Consider the following 18,666-nt stretch of genomic DNA (forward strand, 5'->3'; position numbering starts at 1 on the left):
AACTATAATTGTATTATCCTTTGCCTCCCTTCCTCTGACAAATCTCACCTGATCTGGGTGTATAATGCTTGGCAAGATGGTATTCATGCGGTTCGCAAGTATTTTGGCATAAATCTTTATGTCAATGTTTATGAGTGAGATAGGCCTGTTGTTCCCTACCTGGGTACTTGGTCTATCTGATTTCAGAATAACCGTAATGAGTTCTTCCAGCAGGGGTTGGGAAACAGCATTGCCTTTATCGATAGAAGAAAATAGCGTGTATAGTGATGAACACAATTGGGACTGAAGAAGTTAGTAAAATTTTGCTGTTAAATCATCCGGTCTGGGGATTTGCCATTCGGGAGCGCTTTTATTGTATTTTTAATTTCTTGGAGAGTTATAGGGGAGTCTAGTAAATATCTATCCTTATCTGTGATCGTCGGAAGGGCCTATTGTAGCCAGGTATTTCTCAATATTACTGATTTTGTTGTGTGCCATGTTGGGATTAAGATTATAAAGTTTAGAATAATAGGAAACAAAGGCATCCGTAATGTCTTCGTTCTTACTGACAGATCAACCCGACAAGTGCATAATGGATCTAATGAATGTAGTATACCTCTGCTTCTTAAGGGATCTAGCCAGCAGATGACCCGCCTTGTTACTTTCAACAAAGAATTTTGCTTTGGTAGCGAGAGCTCTCAAGTGTGCGTTTTGTATTTTGGGAGGAGATTGGATCTGCTTTATGAATAGTTTCCTTTGTTTTTAAGCTATTGGTTAGAGAGGTAAACTGGGCCAATTTAAGCTTCTGCTGTTTAGCATTGTGTTTAATTAGGAATCTGCGAATATAGCATTTATATGCCTACCAGTTGTTTGCGGCGGACGTGTCCTCAGGTTTATTAATAAGAAAATATTCATCAGTTGCTTTGATTATCTCCTCTTGGTTCGCTAGGATGGAGTCATTAAGTCTCCAATTCAGTGTGTTTCGCATTTTGGAAGACCAATTGAAGGTGGTAAGAACCATACTATGGTCAGACCAACTAAGATCAGGATTCTACCCTCCTTGTCAGAGTATTTCTGTAGGAGTTCAAATGGGGTGTTACGTTTAAAAGATATACAGACTCCATTTTTCCTATTTGGGCCTGAACTAAGGAAGTCATTAAGTCTACAATTCAGTGTGTTTCGCATTTTGGAAGACCAATTGAAGGTGGTAAGAACCATACTATGGTCAGACCAGGAGGTGTGATATTGTAGACTGAATTAAGTTAGTTAGAAATGCTTAGTTGCATAATATATAATCTAACCGGGAGTATGAATGTTGTGGATGGGAGAAGAAGGTATAATCTTTTTGGTTGGTATGGACTATTCTCCAAGTATCAAACAGAGAGATAGATTGTAAAATCGCACAATTGGCCTTCAGCAGATTGTTTTGAAGATATGATTTACCGGAGGAAGTATCTAGAGTTGGGTTCATAGGAAAGTTAAAATCACCTCCTAGTATGACTGGGCCTTTAGAAATGTCTAACAGTGTGTTGGTTACAGATCTGTAGAAAAAAGCTGTAGGCCTATTCGGGGCGTGTATGTTTGCTAAGGTAACCATGCTGCCATAGCAAAGGCCAACTAAGATCAGGATTCTACCCTCCTTGTCAGAGTATTTCTGTAGGAGTTCAAATGGGGTGTTACGTTTAAAAAATATACAGACTCCATTTTTCCTATTTGGGCCTGAACTAAGGAAGTGCTGGTCATAATATATTGTAGCTAGCTTGGGTTTATTACGTCTCCTAAAATGAGTTTCTTGCGTCATAACAACATCAATGTTCTTTTTGTAAAAGTCATAATAGGCTATTGAACGTTTCTCGGCTGAGAGAAAACCTTTCACATTTTGGCTCGCTATTGTCAGTTGCTCATTTTGGTCTCTGGAGTCACAAAGTCGGGATTGTAAACAATTTATATCTTTGATAGAGTATAGATATGGACGGGTAGACAGAGAACCGACAATATGGGTGTACAAGAAAGGGTGGTATTTAAAGAGCGTAAAGGAGAGGGGTAAAAGGGAAAAGGAAGAGGAAAGGAAGTAACTAATGCTTAGTATATGAACAGTCATCACAGTCGAACCCTCACGACTATGCAAGAAAAAAAAAAGAAAAAAAATTACAAAACAAGGAGCTATTTAACAAACGGGGTGCCTATATAAACTATAGTGTCATTCAGCTGTGGGCAAAGCAAAAGCACAAGCATAAATATAAGAGTGCAGATTTGTACAAGAATTAACTATAAATTTGTGTGTTTGGGGTAAAAATGGCGATACTAAACATGAACATTTACACGTAACTATGTTCACTCATTTAACACTATCCTAAATTAAAAAGTTATGGACCATAAACACTGGTATGGTATAGCAACAAGGTGAACACTGTAAGATAAAATTACCCCTGTATGTGTTTATTTGCATAGCTAATAAATGACAGTAATATGGGAATCAGCTGATGCCACTAAATTACACATTGCCATATGTGCCATCATAGTCATCAAGTGTGCGTGCTAGAGTATCACCTAAATTTAAACAGTAATAAATACAGATTCCACTTTATGCAAACAGAGAAAATTAGCAGTAACTATTGGATCTGCAGTAGTTTTCAGAATAAGAGCCTATAATGCTACAAAGTGACAGTATCAAACAGGAACATTTCAATATCAACTTAATTTAGCTATATACACTCAATCAACACTGTCCCAATCTAACAGGTATCATATCATGAGCTCTGGTGTGATATGTTGTAGAAATAGACATCATAGATTGAGGGTATGTTTGTACATATTATTTTACAGCGCTAGAAAATAACAATGATATATCTTCAACCAGTGTACATAATCATGTAATGCATTACTTATTGTAACAATCATTTGGTAGGTACTTTAGAATATAGCCTCAAATTAACAACCATAATACAATCAAACTTTAACCTGAGCTAACATAATATGAAAATAGCATCTACTATACTTGCCGCTGTCTGTCAGCTCACTGCAAGAAAAGTCTGTCCATCACAATAGTAGATTCGGTAAAGCACACAACTGCTTCTGCCTTACCCTCACAACAAGGGGTTGTCAGTGATTGAGAGAAACTACATAGAACCAGTTTTATTCAACCTGGTTGTTCCAGTTCAGGTTCTGTTAGACTGGCCTGTCTACATTTGGATTGGTTAGAAGATATTTCAGTCCAAGGCTGTCTCTGTGATTTTGGGGCAGACTGTCCCGATGGAAGATTCTGCAAGAGTTGTGTGGTTTCCTTTCCCGGAGGCGGAATGCCCATCATATTGCAGAATTTGTTGATATCAGATAATGTGAAACATTCAATTTTCTTGCCATTTTTCGTGTTGATCACTGAAGTAAGGAATCCCCACCTGTAGGGGATTTTTAGCTGTCGCAGGTGAGTGGTTAATATTGAGAAGTCTCTCCGTTTTTGAAGAGTCCTTAGTGATAGATCTTGAAATATTTGTACACGATGACCCTGAAACACAACAGCCTGTTGTTTCCTTGCTAAATTATAGATATCTTCTCAATGTTGGTAGTTCTGGAAATGGACAATTATATCTCTGGGTGGAAGATCAGCAGCTGGCTTTGGACGTAGGGCTCTGTGGGCTCTATCTAACCGCTAGATTTAGAGTTCTGCATTAGCCGTCAAAACCAGCGTTAGGGTCTCAGCCAGTCAGGAAAGGGTCTAATGCTCACTTTGCAGCCGTGACTTTTCCATACCACAGATCCCCCTACGCCAATTGCGTATCCTATCTTTTCAATTGGATCTTTCTAACGCTGGTATTTAGAGTCTTGGCTGAAGTGAGCGTTAGAAATCTAACGACAAGACTCCAGCCGCAGCAAAAAGCCAGAAGTTAAGAGCTTTCTGGGCTAACGCCGGTTCATAAAGCTCTTAACTACTGTGCTCTAAAGTACACTAACACCAATAAACTACCTATGTACCCCTTAACCGAGGCCCCCCCACATCGCCGCCACTCTGTTAAATTTTTTTAACCCCTAATCTGCCGACCGCACACTGCCGCCACCTACGTTATCCCTATGTACCCCTAATCTGCTGCCCCTAACACCGCTGACCCCTATATTATATTTATTAACCCCTAATCTGCCGCCCCCAACGTCGCCACCACCTACCTACAATTATTAACCCCTAATCTGCCTACCGGACCTCACCGCTACTATAATAAAGTTATTAACCCCTAATCCGCCTCACTCCCGCCTCAATAACCCTATAATAAATAGTATTAACCTCTAATCTGCCCTCCCTAACATCACGACACCTAACTTCAAGTATTAACCCCTAATCTGCCGACCGGACCTCACCGCTACTCTATTAAATTTATTGACCCCTAAAGCTAAGTCTAACCCTAACACTAACACCCCCCTAAGTTAAATATAATTTTTATCTTTCGAAATAAATTAACTCTTATTAAATAAATTATTCCTATTTAAAGCTAAATACTTACCTGTAAAATAAACCCTAATATAGCTACAATATAAATTATAATTATATTGTAGCTATTTTAGGATTAATATTTATTTTACAGGTAACTTTGCATTTATTTTAACCAGGTACAATAGATATTAAATAGTTAATAACTATTTAATAGCTACCTAGTTAAAATAATTACAAAATTACCTGTAAAATAAATCCTAACCTAAGTTACAATTCAACCTAACACTATACTATCAATAAATTAATTAAATAAAATACCTACAATTATCTACAATTAAACCTAACACTACACTATCAATAAATTAATTACATACAAATACCTACAATTAAATACAATTAAATAAACTAACTAAAGTACAAAAAATAAAAAAAGAACTGTTACAAAAAATAAAAAAATAATTTACAAACATTAGAAAAATATTACAACAATTTTAAGCTAATTACACCTACTCTAAGCCCCCTAATAAAATAACAAAGCCCCCGAAAATAAAAAAATGCCCTACCCTATTCTAAAATACAAATAGAAAAGCTCTTTTACCTTACCAGCCCTTAAAAGGGCCTTTTGCGGGGCATGCCCCAAAGAATTCTGCTCTTTTGCCTGTAAAAAAAACCATACAATACCCCCCCCAACATTACAACCCACCACCCACATACCCTAGAATCCTATCAGCCAATCGGAATTGAAGGGACGCCATCTTGGATGATGTCCCTTAAAGGAACCTTCATTTGTCGGGAAGTCGTCGGTTGAAGAGGATGGCTCCGCGTCGGCTCCGTTGAAGATGGCTCTGCTCCGGATGGATGAAGATTGAAGTTCATTCCGATTGGCTGATCCAATCAGCCAATCGGATTGACCTTGCATTCTATTGGCTTTTGCGATCAGCCTTTAGAATGCAAGGTCAATCCGATTGGCTGATAGATTTTTCCTACCTTAATTCCGATTGGCTGATAGAATCCTATCAGCCAAACGGAATTCGAGGGACGCCATCTTGGATGACGTCATTTAAAGGAACCGTCATTCATCGTCTAGCTGTCGGTAGTGATGTCCCGAACTGTTCGCCCGCGAACGGTTCACAGCGAACATAGCTTGTTCGCGTTCGCGTCTGCGGGCGAACACATGGCGATGTTCGATCCGCCCCTATGTGTCATCATTGAGGAAACTTTGACCCTGTATGTCACAGCCGTCTGACACATTAGAGCCAATCAACATCAGACACTCCCTCACAGACCCTCCCAGCTACTCGGAATCCGCCATTTTAGACTCATAACGACCTTGCTTTCTTAATGAGAGGACGTGTTGTGTTTTTGCTCCTGACATTAATAGGAAAAACATAGCTAGGCTAGTGTATTTAGTGTCCACTACAGTCCAGAAGGACTCCACTCATCTCTGCTGCAAGGACAGCACCCCAAAAAGCCCTTTTTAGGGCTATGTTTTGTGCCGTTTTTTTTTTTTTCCTATTTTTTTTATTAGCATTTGCCTGGCTTTCAGCCTGTGTGTTTAAGGCTCACAGCATATGCTGTGATTACTGCCACCACTGATATCTCCCTAACAACATTAGTTTAAATTTAACTAACCAAATATTTTAATTATTTTGCTAGTGTAATTTTTTTTCATTTTCTATCAGGCCTGTGTCACACAGCATATACTCTGGTTCATTGCTCTGTGCCAGCCACCAGTGTTAATATCCGTTTATAACATTATTTTAAATTTAAAAAATAAAATAAAAAATATTTTGCTAGTGTAATCTAATTACATTTTCTATCAGGCATGTGCCTGTCAGGCTCAACAGCATTAATATACCTCATTTTTTTTTCAGTCTTTTGGTTAATTGGTCTGTGCCAGGCAGCCACCACTCATATCTTCTTCACCTTAATTTAACTATAAAAAAAAAGTTTAATGTTTTTTGATAGTGTAATCTAATATAATTTCCTATCAGGCCTGTGTGTTTTGCTGACATACAGAGCCTACTGTGTTTACTTGCTGCCCTCCCTAGTCTATGAGCTACGACTCATATGTGTTTAACCTTTTTTTAATTTCCCCCCCATAAAAATAATTTAAATCATTTTTCTAGTGTAATCTAATAGTATTTTCTATCAGGCGTGTGTGTTTATCTGACTAACAGATCCTACTGTTTTTAATAGCTGCCCTTCCAAGGCTATCAGCCACGACTCATATGTATGTGCTTAACCTTTTTCTTTAAATTGCCAAAAAAAAGTATTTAAATCATTATGCTAGTGTAATCTAATTATATTTTCTATCAGGCCTGTGCCCGTCAGGCTCAACAGCATTAATATACCTAATTTTTTTTCAGTCTTTTGGTTAATTGGTCTCTGCCAGGCAGCCACCACTCATATCTTCTTCACCTTAATTTAACTATAAAAAAAAAAAGTTTAAATTTTTTGATAGTGTAATCTAATATAATTTCCTATCAGGCCTGTGTGTTTTGCTGACATACAGAGCCTACTGTGTTTACTTGCTGCCCTCCCTAGTCTATGAGCCACGACTCATATGTGTTTAACCTTTTTTTAATTCCCCCCCCCCATAAAAATAATTTAATCATTTTTCTAGTGTAATCTAATAGTATTTTCTGTCAGGCATGTGTGTTTATCTGACTTACAGATCCTACTGTTTTTAATAGCTGCCCTTCCAAGGCTATCAGCCACGACTCATATGTATGTGCTTAACCTTTTTCTTTAAATTGCCAAAAAAAAGTCTTTAAATCATTATGCTAGTGTAATCTATTTTTATTTTCTATCAGGCCTGTGTCTAACTGTCTATCTGACTTACACAGCATACTGTTGTTAATTGCTGCCCTACGTAGCAGCCAGCCAGTGCGACCACTCATATGTGCATTGCACTTCTTAACATTATTTTAATATTAAAATCTAAAATTTTAAAATATTTTGCTAGTGTAATCTAACTTAATTTTCTATCAGGCCTCTGTTTTTGTCACTTACACAGCATACTGTGTTAAATTGCTGCCCTACCTACCATCCACGACTAATATCTGCCAGACTGTGTGCCAGGCCCAACTAGCCAATTAGTGGCACCAATCATAATTCTTGTAACAGTATCAAAAAAATTAAAATTCATAATTGGTTGGAGTGCAAATATTCAGTCTACTAGTGCCATTGAATTGCAGTTTCCTCCTGCCTGCCAGCCTGTGTGCCAGTCACAAACTAGCTAATTAGTGCCACCAATTCTAGTTGTTGTAAAAGTATTGTTAATCTTTAAAATTCCAAATTGATCGCTTGTGATTCATCAGTTTGCTCGTGCCATTGAATTGCACTTTCCTCCTGCCTGCCAGCGTGTTTTCCAGGCCCAACTAGCCAATTAGTGGCACCAATCATAATTCTTGTAACAGTATCTAAAAATTTAAAAATCTCCTAGTGCCATTGAATTGCATTTTCCTCCTGCCTGCCAGCCTGTGTGCCAGGCCGACTTTCAAAATATTTACACCAATCAAATTTGTTGTCACAGTATTTTTAATAATTAAAAATTAAATTTTTTTTGCTAATTGTTGTTCTGAATCCTCAGCTTGCTTGTGCCATTGAATTGCACTTTCCTCCTGCCTTGCAGCCTTCTATTGATCGATGTAATTCGTATCTATAAAATGTATATTAAATATTTTGGTTGATGTCATTCGTATCTATAAAATGTATATTGCATCTTTGATTCGATAACATTCGTATCTATCAAATGTATATTGCATCTATTGATCGATGTCATTCGTATCTATCAAATGTATATTGCATCTATTGAGCTATGTACAGTGTATCGATCTTATGTATATTGCATCGATTGAGCTATGTAATCTCTATGTATCTATCTATCAAATCTATCTATCTCGTGGTTGTGCAAGTGGACTGTTTGCGGTTGATTGTGGTGCGTAACACTTGGAGTTTGCTCTGTCACTGTGATGCGGCCGTAACCCTTACACTACCTGATAGATACAACATCATAACTGATGTTTTAAAGCACGTTATTGCAAACAATTTAGGAATGTTAGTTGATTTAGGCCCTTTATGGGTTAAAAGCAGACTCTGCATAAACTATGTAATTTTCCATGGGAATTTTGCCATGGATCCCCCTCCAGCATGCCACAGTGCAGGTGTTAGTACCCTTGAAACAACTTTTCCATCACTATTGTGGCCAGAAAGAGTCCTTGTAGGTTTTAAAGTTCGCCTGCCTATTGAAGTCAATTTTTAGGTTCGCGACATCACTAGCCGTCGGTCAAGGAGGATGTTCCGCGTTGGAGGTCTTCAAGATGGTGCCGCTTCGCTCCGGAAGGATGAAGAAAGAAGATGCCGCTTGGATTAAGACTTCTTCCAGTCTGGATGTCCTCTTCTGCCCGGATAAGATGAAGACTTCGGACCCTCTGGAGGACCTCTTCTTGCCGGATTGGATGAAGACTTCGGCCCAGCTGGGTGAAGACAGCTCAAGGTAGGGTGATCTTCAGGGGGTTAGTGTTAGATTTTTTAAAGGGGGGATTGGGTGGGTTTTAGAGTAGGGGTATGTGGGTGGTGGGTTTTAATGTGGGGGGTATTGTATTTTATTTACAGGTAAAAGAGCTGATTACTTTGGGGCAATGCCCCGCAAAAAGCCCTTTTAAGGGCTGGTAAAAGAGCTGATTACTTTGGGGCAATGACCCGCAAAAGGCCCTTTTAAGGGCTATTTGTAATTTAGTGTAGGGTAGGGAATTTTATTATTTTGGGGGGCTTTTTTATTTTATTAGGGGGATTAGAGTAGGTGTAATTAGTTTAAAATATTGTAATTTCTTTTTTATTTTCTGTAATTTAGTGAGGGGGGGGTCCTTAATTTAGTTTATTTAATTTAATTGTATTTAATTGTAGGTAGTTTAGGTAATTAATTTAATTATAGAGTAGTGTTAGGTGTAATTGTAACTTAGGTTAGGGTTTATTTTACAGGTATATTTGTATTTATTTTATCTAGGTAGTTATTAAATGGTTAATAACTATTTAATAACTATTGTGCCTAGTTAAAATAAATACAAAGTTGCCTGTAAAATAAATATAAACCCTAAGCTAGCTACAATGTAACTATTAGTTATATTGTAGCTATATTAGGGCTTATTTTATAGGTAAGTATTTAGTTTTAAATAGGAATAATTTATTTAATTATAGTAATTTTATTTAGATTTATTAAAAATAGATTTAAGTTAGGGGGGTGTTAGGGTTAGGGTTAGACTTAGGTTTAGGGGTTAATACATTTAATATAGTAGCGGCGACTTTGGGGGCGGCAGATTAGGGGTTAATAATTGTAGGTAGGTGGCAGCGATGTTAGGGACGGCAGATTAGGGGTTAATAACACATTTTATAGTGTTTGCGAGGCGGGAGTGCAGCAGTTTAGGGGTTAATACATTTATGATAGTGGCGGCGATGTCCGGTCAGCAGATTAGGGGTTAATAATTGTAGGTAGGTGGCGGTGACGTTGGGGGTGGCAGATTAGAGGTTAATAACTATAATGTAGGTGTCGGCGATGTTAGGGGCAGCAGATTAGGGGTTCATAGGTATAATGTAGGTGGCGGCGATGTCCGGTCGGCAGATTAGGGGTTTAAAATTTTTATTTTAGTGTTTGCGATGTTGGGGGGGCCTCGGTTTAGGGGTTAATAGGTAGTTTATGGGTGTTAGTGTACTTTGTAGCACTTTAGTCAAGAGCTTTATGTTCCGGCGTTAGCCCATAAAACTCTTAACTACTGACTTTTAAATGCGGTAGGAGTCTTGGAGATAGAGGCTGTTCCGCTCACTTCTTCCAAGACTTGTAATACCGGCGTTAGGAAAATCCCATTAAAAAGATAGGATACGCAATTGACGTAAGGGGATTTGCGGTATGGAAAAGTCGTGGAAGAAAAGTGAGCGGTACACCTGTACCTGCCAAACTTGTAATACCAGTGGGCGTTAAAAAGCAGCGTTAGGACCCCTTAACGCTGCTTTTTAAGGCTAACGCCAAACTCGTAATCTAGCTGATTATTAACACATTATTTGATGTTTTAGTTTGTTAATTTAAAGTATTTTTTAAAATATTCACTTATTTCAAATATGATGACTGCAACATGTTCCAAAAAAGTTAGGACAGGTGCAATTTAGGACTAATAGCGATGGGACAAGTTGAAATAAGAAGGTGATGTGAAACAGGTGCGGCAATCATGTAATCATAGTATATAAGGAGTCTCTAAAAAAGGCATAGTGCTTCAAGAGCAAGTAAGGGTCGAGTAAGGGTCGAGAACAACATTCCCCAAAGATAAATCAGTAGGATTTTGGGCATTTCACCTTCTACAGTGCACAATATAATTAAAATACTTTCAACTTGTAATACGAGCACAATTTAACTTGCACGCAAACGTTTGTGAAAAGCCGAAATTGCTCCACTCGTAATCTGGCCCTTAATTTGGATAGTGGGAACTATACCTGTTGACTACGCAATTTGAGGACTTTGGCACTACGTCATCTATTTTTATAGATAATTGGTCGATGAAGGTCAAAATAACAAATGTAATTTGAAATTGTAAGCAAGATGTTGATTGGCTGAAACCAATCATGGGATTCATGTGGAACTTGTATCTAATTGAGGACTTACTAACAAATCCACTAGTGAACTCTGACTGGTTAATTTGTATTATGCATTTCAATTTTATTGGTCAAAGTTCTGTTTATATAATTTTTTATTATTTATTTTAAAATTAGAATATTCAATACTTAACAAGGTAAATAATGGCACATCAACTATTATAACTGGGGCTATTGAAATAATGTATTTGAAATTATTACTAAGATACTATACTTTTAAAACTAAAATATTACCCTCACTAAATGGTAGACAAACTTTATAATTTATTGTAAACCATTTCACTGGACTTGTTTAGCCATGGGAAATTGGTAGGATGAGTTTGCAGCCTATAAATATCTGTATATTAAAATTTGCCTTTAAGCCTTGAAAAATCTCATAAGATTTCAGTGAAATCCAATGAGATTACAGTAAAGAAAAGTAAGAACTCAGCAATGATTGCTGTTTTTTTCAGCATGCAGATGACAGTAAAAATAGTAGATTTGGATCACAGAGCACTTACTTTGATGACTTGAAGAAATTTTGAGGTACAATATCCTTCTTTTTTTGCACAGAGATGTTCAGATGATATTGTCTTGCCAGCTATTTACAGTTATGTTGCATCACTTTCCAGCCAAAATTGGAATCCACGTGGATGCATTTCAGTTTTGAGTAGAAGCATTTTGTGATATACATATATTATAAAAAATGCTTCTAATAAAAGCTATAGGGACAGATTACAAGTGGAGCTCTAAATATTGCTTTAGTGAAAGGGATATTTGCGCTTCACTGTGTAATACCAGCGCACGCTAATGAGCACTGGTATTACAAGTTGTCAGCAATGCTTGTGTTCGCATTGCTGAGAAGCATTGTGCTCACAAGAGCGCGCTTCCATAGGCTCCTATGGAAGCCTCATTCTCATGCTGTGAGACACAACATGAGAACCTCGCCCAGCGAAGGGGGTAAGTAGCTCAGCGATGGCAGCAAAATGTAAATATATATGTGTATGATTATAAACATATATATTTATGTGTTAATATATACACATAAATATATATGTATATAAGCAGATACATAAATATTTACTGGGAACAAACAGTTCTCATAGATTGCAATGTAAGGGCACTTTTCAGTGCCGTTTTTTTTCTAACACCCCACTCCTGCAAACTTTAGCCCCAAAATTTATGCTTACCTGATAAATGTATTTCTTTCCGGATATGGTGAGTCCACGACGTCATCAATTAATAGTGGAAATATCACTCCTGGCCAGCAGGAGGAGGCAAAGAGCACCAGAGAAAAGCTATTAAGTATTACTCCCCTTCCCACAAACCCCTGTCATTCAATCGTTGGTAAATGGAAAAAAGGAATAACACAAAGGTGTAGAAGGTGCCTGAGGTTTAGTAAAAAATAACTGTCTTAAATAAAAGGGAGGGGTCGAGGACTCACTATAGAAAATGTTTTATCAGGTAAGCATAAATGTTGTTTTCTTTCCTAAGATATGGTGAGTCCACAACGTCAATTACTAGTGGGAACCAATACCCAAGCTAGAGGACACAGATGAATAGGGAGGGAGAGCAAGACAGGCAGACCTAAACAGAAGGCACCACAGCTTGAAGAACCTTACTCTCAAAAAAATCCTAAATCGAAGCCAAAGTCTCAAATTATTAAAATTTGGAAAAAGTATGTAGAGAGGACCAAGTTGCATCCTTGCAAATCTGATCCACAAAAGCTTCAATTGAAAGCAAAAGAAGAGACAGCCCTCATGGAAAGAGTTGAAATACTCTCAGGAAGCTACTAATCAGCAGTCTCATAAGCAAAACAATTCTACTTCTCAATCATAATGAAAGAGAAGTAGCAATAGCTTACTGACCCTCACATTTTCCAGAGAAACAAACAAACAGGACAGAAAACTGGCGAGAAACCTTAGTCGCAGGTAGATAGATTATATAAAAAATATACCAAACATCACAATCAAAGAAAATGTGAATATAAATGTGATGATTCTAAAAAGAACCCAAAACAAAAGTTCATGTAAGGATATGTGTTTTTCTTGTACAGACTTCTGTATCTCTTGTGTCTTTTCTGTCCTTGACGATTTCTCAAAGGAAGGGAGAGAGAAATAGCAACATAGTGTAATTCTGTGATGATTATCAACAATCAGGTTTGTGGCCAAATGCCTACTCACATGTACTTGAGCTTACGACCAAGCTCAGGGGAATGCGCACACCCACTTTATACTGGTGGGTAAACAGTACTCTCACGATGCATATGATATAAAAATATTTATTTAAAATATAATAAAAACGTCACAAATGCGATACACATAAACTTATACAGAGGTTAATAGAGCCTTATAAGTTGATATTGCTCAAAAAAGTCAACTCCTACTGCAGGATGTCAGTGGATTCAGGCAGCAGAAATTTAACCGCTGCACTGGTCCCCTTAAGTGTGACCGCAAGTGTATAGACGTCAAGGAGAGTAGAGAAATCCAACGATCGTTTCGCTTTGCAGCTTTTTCAAGGATATAAAGTGCGCATGTCCATAAGTCCTTATATACCAGTCTCTTGTGTTTAAAACTGATATGCGGATTCTTCTGTTGCCATTTTGGAAAAGGGCATAGGTATCTTCCGTATGGTCAGATGAGATTAATTTATATTTGCAGTTATTTAAGGAAAACACAAATGTATATTTCATAATTTACTTAACATATTGCCATCAATTAAGCTTTTTAAGATCCAATAAAACAAGTATGATGTGCCTTTCATACATACTTTTTAACTGATATATCTTTTATTCTTAATGCCAGTGTTATATTGATCAAATCGATTGCCATCATTTGTATATCTTACTCTTTATGTTTATTCTAAATCTGATCCCGTATCACCCTATTTGGTTCTATGTTTTTGCCCCAAGTTACAGAAACTTTTTACACTACCAAATACCATATGGATTATGGCATACTGAGATACTGAGTTTAATGTAGCATTATCATTACAATTAGATTTAAGATTACTACTGTAAAAAATGGTGTAGTTCAAAATCTTTGTTTAAACCATTAGGTATAAACGTATCCATAGTATGAATCCATTTCATTTCTAGGCGTCCCAACTGATTTTGTATATCACCACCTCTCCAGTCTCGTTCAATTTTTCTTATCCCTAGAAATTCTAAATCGCCAACTTTCCTTTTGTGTACCCTATCAAAATGTGCTGACAGTGTGTGATTCTGATATCCCTTCTCAATATTATAGATATGTTCATTTAGTCTAGTTCTAAGGAGCCTAGAGGTGCGACCTATATAGATAAGATTACATGAACAGCGCAATAGATAAATTACATTCTTGCTGTTACAAGTAATAAATTGATTTATCTCATATACTTTTTTATAGTCCGCTGAATGAAACTTATTGCATAATTTTGATGTTTTTTTCATTCTCTGACAAGCATTGCAAAATGAACACTTTCTGAACCCTATCTGAGGGGTGGGCAGCCAATTCTTGGCTGATAATCCAGTCTGTTTGTTCTTTTTGTTATCTGTATGTGATAGCTGTAATCTTAAATTTGGAACCTTTCTAAACATAATGTTTGGACCTTCCCCAAGGAGTTCAGTTAATCCTGAGTCTCTAGTGAGGATGCCCCAATGTCTATGAACAATATTTCTTAGTTCATAACTTTGTGTACTGTGCTGAAAAATTAGTCTATTTGCCAAATCCTTATTTTTATCCTTATAACCTTGTGTGTTTTTATTCTTATATTTTAATAATTCAATTCTATCCATACTTTTAACTTCCTCTATTTTTTCCTCCAAAAAACTATCTGAATAATTTTTTTGTAGGAAACGTTTTTTCAGGACTTGAGATTGGGTTTGGTAATCAGATATTTCCTTGCAGTTACGTCTTAACCTAACGGGGACATTTGTTAACCAATGACGCTGATGGCAGCTATTAAGATTAATATAATTATTTACATCTATACTTTTGAAATGATTCCTTGACTTAACAGAATTATCCTTGATATATATTTCCAAGTCCAGAAATTCTATTATTTCTTTGCTATACTTCCAAGTTAAGGATACTTGGAACTCATTATTCTTCAGATATTCCATAAATTCAACAAGTTGGACCTCACTACCTGACCATATCAGGAACAGGTCATCTATATAACGGCGATAGGACACCAGATATTGCGCCCAGGGGGAGTTGTAGATATAATTATTCTCCCAATTAGCCATATAAAGATTGTCATAACTGGGCGCAAATCTGGTGCCCATCGCCGTACCGCTAGTTTGAAGGTAGTATGTTCTATTGAAGTAAAAATAATTAGTTTCCAAAATAATCCTAATACCTTCCAAAATAAAATCTATTTGTTTACTATTTAGGGTTTTGTCTTCCTCCAAAATATTTTTAACTGATGCAATCCCCAGATCTTTATTTATGATGGTGTACAGTGACGTTACGTCACTGGTGACTAACCACCACTCTTTATTCCATTCAATACCCTCTAGATGGTTCAGTATACTTAAAGTGTCTTTTAGATAAGATTTGGTACTTTTCACATAATTTTGTAACTGTTGGTCTATATAAGCTGAGAGGTTACTAGTTAAGGAATTTACACCCGACACGATTGGTCTCCCTGGGGGATTACATAAGTCCTTATGGATCTTGGGGAGTACATAAAAGGTTGGTGTTTTCGGGAATGGATTATAAATGTAACCATATTCTTTTTTATTTAGAATATCATCTTTAAGTCCTTTATTAAGATAGACTTCCAGGGTGCGATACGATATATGCAAAACAGAATGAGAAGCAGTCTGCCAGGAACGAACAGCAGCATCAATAGCTTGTTCTATGGCCCGGTTGCCACCTGGTAGTAGCTTCTTTCTGCCCAATTGTGCTTTTCACAGAGGAAAACTTTCCTGTAGTATATCAGTCTGATCCCGCCGACATGGTCAGTCCAGCCCCGAAATACCAGGCAATTCTCCTCTGAACAAGGAACATGACAACCCCAGACGATCGTTTCGGCCTCCTTTGGGCCTCGTCAGTGAGGTGCAGCCATATCCCTCTAAGCACATTGGGCAAGGAGTCCACGTCTGGTTTCCCCCATCACCCATAGGGAGACTATCCCCAGGGTCATATTTACATATGCAAAACAGAATGAGAAGCAGTCTTCCAGGAACGAACAGCAGCATCAATAGCTTGTTCTATGGCCCAGTTGCCACCTGGTAGTAGCTTCTTTCTGCCCAATTGTGCTTTTCACAGAGGAAAACTTTCCTGTAGTATATCAGTCTGATCCCGCCGACATGGTCAGTCCAGCCCTGAAATAACAGGCAATTCTCCTCTGAACAAGGAACATGACAACCCCAGACAATCGTTTCGTAATTCTTTTATTAGAAAAATAATCATATATGCATATATACAAAATAAAATCATAATAACAAATGCAAACAAAATATCTCTTGTTACAAAACTGAAATATTGACCCAAATTTTTGTCATCAGAAAAAAATCAAAATGCAAACAGTAAAATTAAAAAATCACACAAAATAAAATTAAACATATTTCAAATACAGATAAAAACAAACTGGAGGAAAAAAAAAACAAAATAAAAAAAAAAAAACTAAATAATCCAATCCTTCCACTTCTTTGTCTTCCAGATGCCTTCAGAATCTAATTCCCCATATCGCCTCCTATCAAAAGAAAAATACAAAAACAACTTCCCACGGACCATACCAACACAATTATCTACAGTAACTACCTCTTTCTTAAAAATCAAAATATTACGCACATCCCACAACACCTCCTTCACACAACATGCCAACAACCATATCAATCTTGCTTTCTCCTTTTCCACACCACTTCCACACAAACCATACATCATCATATTAAAAGTAAAAAACTGCACTCCAGTCAAACCCTTAATCATCCTTTTCAAACTTCTCCAAACATCCCTAGCATACTCACAATTCCAAAACAAATGAATAACACTCTCGCTTTGAAAACAACCATCTCTAGGACACACTTCTGAAGCCACTAAACGACGCATTCTCTGAAAATCCCTTGTTGGCAAACACCTATGCACACTCATCCAACTAATATCTTTCTGCCTATTCATCAAATACTTATTACATACATTTTTCCATACCAACACACATTCATTTTCATTCAAACCCCCAATCAACTCAAGACCTTCCTTCTTCTCCAACATTTTCAACACCATTCTGTTTGCACACCACATCTCCCTACTAACATTCTCCAAACCATATTTTTTAATCCAACATTCCACCCTTACATAAAACCACGGAACAGCAAAACATACCGGTTTCTTTCTATCAATCTCAAATAAACCATATCGTCTTAAAACATTTCCACAAGCATACTTTACCATACAACCAGCCATGCTATCCTTACCACTCAGAACCACACACCTACTAACATATTTCACAGCCAAAAATCTCTCCACATTTGGAAAACCCTTACCACCAACATTCTTACTCTTAACAACAACATCTCTTTTCAAACGCTCCATACCAGAACTCCAGAAAAAAGAAAACAACACTCTCAAAATTCTCCGAAAAATCCTCTCAGGTGGCGGAAAAACTAACGCCAAATATAACATAATAGGGATCAAAACCGATTTAATAACTAACATTTTTCCTTCCAAAGATAAAGTCCTTAAAGACCAAAACTGAAGTTTTCTACTCACTTTATCAAAACCATTCTCCCAACTTTCCAAGCCTTTCAAATCCACATCAAATTTCACACCCAACACCTCAATTGCACCTTCAGTCACAGGCCATCCACAGGAATCAATCTCCCTATCATTACCAAAAACTTTAACTTTACACTTATTCCAATTAACTCTGAAACCACTTGCCATACAAAAACATTCAACTAAAGTTTTCACCCTCCTCAAACCAGCCTGAGTCTCACATACCACACTCACATCATCCATATACCCAATCACTTTTAAACACCTTCCATTACCTACCAGGAACACTCACACCTCTAACTAATTTATCCTTCCTCAAACTAGTTAATAACGGCTCAATGACACATACAAATAACACAGGAGACAAAGGACATCCTTGACGCACTCCAGATTTAACACAAAATTCCTCAGTCAAAAAACCATTAACCTGGACTTGACTCACAATATCACTATACAAACATTTAAACCATCCAATAATCTTACCAGAAAAACCTAAACGTTCTAAAACATGAAACATAAAATCATGCACTACCCTATCATACGCTTTTTCAAAATCCACAATAGCAACAGCAACAGACCTCATCCTCTCCCTCACATACCACAGTACATCACGTAGTAACAACAAACTTTCAGAAATCTGACGCCCAGGAACAGCACACACTTGCTCTTCACCCACAACCTTACCAATCACTGCACGCATTCTATTTGCCAACACCTTTGCAATAACCTTATAGTCAACATTCAACAACGTAATCGGCCTCCAATTCCTCAAATCTCTCTTATCACCCTTTTTAAATAACAAAACAATCAAACCTTTCCTCATTGAAACAGGCAAAACATTCATTCTAAAAACAAACTTACAAACTTCCAACATATCCACCCCAATCAAATTCCAAAAACAAGTATAAAATTCAACAGGCAAACCATCACAACCAG

Source organism: Bombina bombina, chromosome 1 (genome assembly GCF_027579735.1).
Source record: "Bombina bombina isolate aBomBom1 chromosome 1, aBomBom1.pri, whole genome shotgun sequence".
NCBI lineage: Eukaryota > Metazoa > Chordata > Amphibia > Anura > Bombinatoridae > Bombina > Bombina bombina.